Below are 6,344 nucleotides of genomic sequence, written 5' to 3'. Positions count from 1 at the left end.
GTAGGTTTCCTACTGGTCTTGCCTCACATACCCCGAATTTTCGCTCTAGATTCCGGATGCCTTGCAGTTGGCTTGGGGATTAGTTTGTACATGCCATTCAAATTCCTTTTCTACCCTACTTGGCTTGGTTTTTGCCCACTTATAGGCCTACCCACGATCATGGCTTAGGGCACACAACAAGCCGTTTAGTCAGGTCAGCTAAGACACGCCTAGCTGGGTTAGGTTGTTCCCGTTGTTTTCTCCCTAGGGTTCTTCGGATACCTCTTGGCCGTAGCCATGACCACAAACATACTGTATTCCATATTTACCACACAAGTGGGCCTGAGGACTTTCAAATACCAGGGCTTAATTTAACTTCCAGTTTGGCCCTGATGCCAAGGGCACTGTGCCAAGGGAGTTTCTCTATTCCCAGTAAAAGATAGGGTAAGATATATTACCATGTAAGCCATAAAATTAACTCATGTGTCAAAGATGGTAGATAGAATAGGAAAATGACTGCATATTGTGTGTCATAGAGTTGCAATTCATTCAAAGGTAATCTGTTTGCAAATCAGACCTTCTTCTGAAAGGAAAAGAAAGCCTGTAAGACGTGTTATGCCTACATGGCGCTCTATGGAAGGAGAAACAGAAGCCCCCCAGAGCAAAGGAAATTTTTATGGTCACTAGATCCACCTATGTTCTGCCACTGAATTGCATATTGGTACCTGGTGTACTGGTAGTGGAAACGGGTGGAAAAACGACATATTTTCCACATATGGTTGTTTGTTAATTTGTGTTTTAATGCAAGAAATTTTTTGGTTGCCCATGACAAAATGCTCAGATAAGGTGAAGGAGGTAATAACAAGGACACATTTTTAAGTCAGATAAATGTCTGAAAACGTACAGATACAGAAATGATCTTTTGACATCACAGTGGCTTAATGGTGCGATGCAGCCAAGGGTAATAGCTGAATGGAGTTTGTTCTCCCAGCATTGGTGTGGGTTCCCTCTCTCAATCTAAAAACATACAAATAGGTTAATTTCAAACAAAACAATAGCTGATCTTAGGGAGACCAGCTACAGAAAACTGTCTTTCACTGTGTTGAAGAACCATAACTGGGGCTCCACAGTAATTTTGCATATTACTGTTTCCCAGGGAGCTTTGCACTTTGGATTGCTGTGTCGAGACTATTAAATGAGGCTCCATAGTGTTTTCTGTAGCTGGTCTCCCTAAGATCAGCTATTGTTTTGTTTGAGTAGTCTCCAAGGCATTGCTCCCGTTTAGCTAGACTCCTACTCCACACTGATGAGGGGCAACACCCTGAAACAGCAGTCTGTGGATGGATAACTGGCTTAGGTCTTCCCCGTCACATCCTTAAAGCTTGTAAAAGAGTGGTATCTTGACATGGGGGCCACTTAATATGGTGAATTTGGTGATCTCTGTAAGGGGGACACCCCTTTGCTTGGTTTTTGTTCCTTTGAAGGATATCTGGCTTTCACTGTGTTGAAAATGAAGACCCATAACTGGGGCTCCACAGTTATTTTGCAAATAGGTTAATTTGGAACTCAGCTTATGAGTAGCAATGGTGACATGTAGTGAGGAAAATATCCAGTTCTGCAGAATATGTTGGCTCCATATAAATGAATACTATAAAAACATTGAGAAAAATATTCGTCTTAGCAGTCGTCGTGGTTCTTCAAAGGCTTTTTATTATTAAAGGGCAACTCCAGGCAAAAACTAGAAATAAGATAGAACATGTTCTATTTTCTATGTCCATTTTTCACTGACAGTTAAAAAAACTGCTGTGTGAATAACCCCATAGGCTACCGTCTTAAAACGGACGTGTAATGGCCATTAAATGGCCATCTCTATGTTTACAGATGAGCACATTTTTAAAAAATTCGATTCGCAAGTTCGCCAAATTTTTGGGGAAAAATTTGGTTTGATCCAAATATATTTGCGGCTATTTCCTGGCTACAGAGAGCCTTTATAGTGGTGTAGAACACTGTGTCTTGCAGTAACACGCATAGGGAGTCGGCTGTGGTAGTGAAATAATACTGTGAGTCCGTATGACATGCAGATGACAGGCGTCGATCTTAGAATCACTGCACACTTCACATATTTGGGCAGGCACAGGACCAAAACTGACCAAATAACTCAAGTATGAACTCAGCCTTACAGGTTGATTTTTGCGCCAAGAGGAAGCGCATTCCTTTTACACCATCGTCAGCTGATTCCACATAGATGTCTACAGAACCTCTTCTATTAAACACTTATACAAGTAGCCCCCCCAAACAGAGTGGAGAGGGTGTCAGCAGTAAGTTTGTGTTGACGTCACTGATTATTTTGCCCTTCCTCTGATCCACCAGAACAATAACCCCCAAAAAATGGATCCTGTCTGTGGAGCATCCGCCTTCACTCAGCATTTGGTCAGAAATCCTTCAGTATTGCTAACTAGTGTTGAGCGAGCATGCTCTGCCGAACTGCTGTTTGGATTGAGTATCGCTATTAGTGTTGAGCAAGCACCAAAGTGCTCATGTGCTCTGGCCGAACACACCGTTATGCTCGTGCTATTATACCGAGCACAATGGAAGTCAATGGCAGAACCTCAGGCACCCCCTACTTGGAAGAGATGAGGGTGTCTGGTTCATAAAAAAAGGTTAGAAATTGATGGAAACCCCATCAAAATGGTTTGGAAACAGCATTAGGAGGGTAGCTGGATGCATCTTAGACTCATATTATGTACAACATACAATAGACAACCACACAAAGGCTATATGCCAAAAGCCAGATATGTGCAAGCCATCAATCTATCCAGGAGACAGATAACAGCCAGCATACCTTACAATGGCAGCCTTGCACACTATGAGATATTCCAAACCAGCTCTCATCTGGTTGCATCTGGTTGCATCTAGTATAAAATAAGTGGCGGTACCAGCGCTGGAATAAAGCGGGGGGGGGCGGTTTTATACAGCTAAGCTATTAAAAAGTACCTGTTCCGGTGAGGTGATAGCTCAATGTTGGTGATTTGTATGCTGAATATTCAATCGATTGTTGTTGCGGGGTAAATTGCAGTGCTTCTTGCTCGACCTCAAAGCGTGTGAGGTTGAGCAAGAAGCACTGCGATTTACCCCACAACATCGATGGATTGAATATTTGCCATACAAATCACCAACATCGTGCTATCACCTCACTGGAACAGGTACTTTTTAATAGCTTAGCTGTATAACACCACCACCCCCACCCCCTTTATTCCAGCGCTGGTACCGCCACTTTTTTTTATACTTTTTGCATGTGTTATTGGATCGGGGCAGCTTATATCCATTCAGGTACCTAGCAGCGGCTCTGTTTACCAATTGCTTATAGCGTTAACTATCCATCAACAGCGCAGGCATAACCATATTATAAATGTTATTTTGCATCTGTTGGATGGCTTGGGTGGACCTGCACACCTAGATCAATATCATTAGGGCGACAAAAAGTTTTCTGATTGTCCTAACATAATACAAACCGGATTCCCAAAAAGTTGGGACACTAAACAAATTGTGAATAAAAACTGAATGCAATGATGTGGAGATGGCAAATGTCAATATTTTATTTGTAATAGAATGTAGATGACAGATCAAACATTTAATCCGAGTAAATGTATCATTTTAAAGGAAAAATACGTTGATTCAAATTTTCACTGTGTCAACAAATCCCCAAAAAGTTGGGACAAGTAGCAATAAGAGGCTGGAAAAAGTAAATTTGAGCATAACGAAGAGCTGGAAGACCAATTAACACTAATTAGGTCAATTGGCAACATGATTGGGTATAAAAAGAGCTTCTCAGAGTGGCAGTGTCTCTCAGAAGCCAAGATGGGTAGAGGATCACCAATTCCCACAATGTTGCGCAGAAAGATAGTGGAGCAATATCAGAAAGGTGTTACCCAGCGACAAATTGCAAAGACTTTGCATCTATCATCATCAACTGTGCATAACATCATCTGAAGATTCAGAGAATCTGGAACAATCTCTGTCCTAGGGGTTAAGGCCGTAAAACCATACTGGATGCCCGTGATCTCCGGGCCCTTAAACGACACTACACCACAAACAGGAATGCTACTGTAAAGGAAATCACAGAATGGGCTCAGGAATACTTCCAGAAACCATTGTCAGTGAACACAATCCACCGTGCCATCCGCCGTTGCCAGCTGAAACTCTACAGTGCAAAGAAGAAGCCATTTCTAAGCAAGATCCTCAGGCGTTTTCACTGGGCCAGGGATCATTTAAAATGGAGTGTGGCAAAATGGAAGACTGTTCTGTGGTCAGACGAGTCACGATTCGAAGTTCTTTTGGGAAATCTGGGACGCCATGTCATCCGGACCAAAGAGGACAAGGACAACCCAAGTTGTTATCAACGCTCAGTTCAGAAGCCTGCATCTCTGATGGTATGGGGTTGCATGAGTGCGTGTGGCATGGGCAGCTTGCACGTCTGGAAAGGCACCATCAATGCAGAAAAATATATTCAGGTTCTAGAACAACATATGCTCCCATCCAGACGTCATCTCTTTCAGCGAAGACCCTGCATTTTTCAACAAGATAATGCCAGACCACATTCTGCATCAATCACAACATCATGGCTGCATAGGAGAAGGATCCGGGTACTGAAATGGCCAGTCTTCAGTCCAGATCTTTCACCTATAGAGAACATTTGGCGCATCATAAAGAGGAAGGTGCAACAAAGAAGGCCCAAGACGATTGAACAGTTAGAGGCCTGTATTAGACAAGAATGGGAGAGCATTCCTATTTCTAAACTTGAGAAACTGGTCTCCTCGGTCCCCAGACGTCTGTTGAGTGTTGTAAGAAGAAGGGGAGATGCCACACAGTGGTGAAAATGGCCTTGTCCCAACTTTTTGGGGATTTGTTGACACCATGAAATTCTGATTCAACATATTTTTCCCTTAAAATGGTACATTTTCTCAGTTTAAACTTTTGTTCTGTGATTTATGTTCTATTCTGAATAAAATATTAGAAGTTGGCACCTCCACATCATTGCATTCAGTTTTTATTCACGATTTGTATAGTGTCCCAACTTTTTTGGAATCCGGTTTGTATTCAATAACCTTTTAATACAGTTTTGTCATGTAAAAACTAATTTGCATAAACATGGGTGTAGCCAAACCAACCTCGCCACTGGGTTTTGGAGAGGCCTGTTTGCTAGCCTCTTGCCCCAGGATTATGGGTCCTCTCATCAGCCAGGCTTCCTTTGTTCGCAAAGGACTTGTACTAACTTGAACCCCTGCTCTAATTCGTGCCATTTTGGGATGTTAAATTTCTATGTGTATTGTAAAGGGTGGGACATTGTATACGTTGAGTAGTGAGGTCTGTTCCATTGTCTCTCTGTGTATTGGCGATGTCCCTTTGTCCTGAGAGATAATTATGTATTCGCCAGCCTGTGATGATTATGTTAACCATGGTGTACCATGATTATATCACAGGCAGAGGGGAGGATTCTACCTCCACCACACCCTATGGCAGATAGTCAAGAGAGTATCCCTGTTGATGATTTGTTTTAGAGCAGTCAGTATTTGTACTTCCCTAAGGAGGAGGTTTAGGAGGAGACTGCAGAACCCCAGGCATTAGCCGTGTTGGTGGGGGTAGTAGTGGCACCCGTAGCCACGGTATTGGAGTTGGGGGCAGCAACAGTGGCAATCAAGGCAAAATCAGAGGAGGGGATGGGGACCAAAGAACCCACCATGAAATATCACAGTCTGATAAAAGTGGCAGGGAGGGTGAGTACTCCAATGATGATTGTGTGCTGGACAGGACCTGGGAGCTGGATCAGGGTGCTGACAAGGAGCCAACATCAGAGAAAGTGGGTGGTGGTGGCAGCAGAAGCAATAAAGAGCATAGGCATACCTCCCAAAGAACAGCCACGCCCACGTCTGCTTTGGGATCTAGTGATGTCCTTGACACTGCCGGTGGGTAAGGCCTAAAACATGCCAGAGCTAAGCCGAGCTCAGCTGCCTCTAGCTCTGAGCGAGTATATCTCGTCTGGCTGTTTTTCTCCACACTGCTGGAAGACTGGAATTCAGCAACCACAAAGGCACCACAGCTCTACTGAAACACATGAGGTGTCTGTCACATCGTCATCATCCCTTTCCGCTTCTCCCACTCACACTCCTTTTCCTCCTCCCCTCCATCGTCAGCCATCAATAACAGAATGCATGGCCAAGTAACAACTCTATGCCCAGCAATCCTTAATTCCCACCTGGGCAAGTTGCTGGCGGTGCAGTTGCTGTTGTACAGTTTAGTCGACTCTTCTGCCTTTAGGGAGCTAATGGTGTGTACTCAGCCTCGATGGAACATACTTAGTCTGCATT

The sequence above is a fragment of the Bufo gargarizans genome, chromosome 5 (assembly GCF_014858855.1).
Source record: "Bufo gargarizans isolate SCDJY-AF-19 chromosome 5, ASM1485885v1, whole genome shotgun sequence".
Taxonomy (NCBI): Eukaryota; Metazoa; Chordata; class Amphibia; order Anura; family Bufonidae; genus Bufo; species Bufo gargarizans.
The sequence above is the reverse complement of the archived record's forward strand: the minus strand, read 5'-3'. Positions refer to the sequence as shown.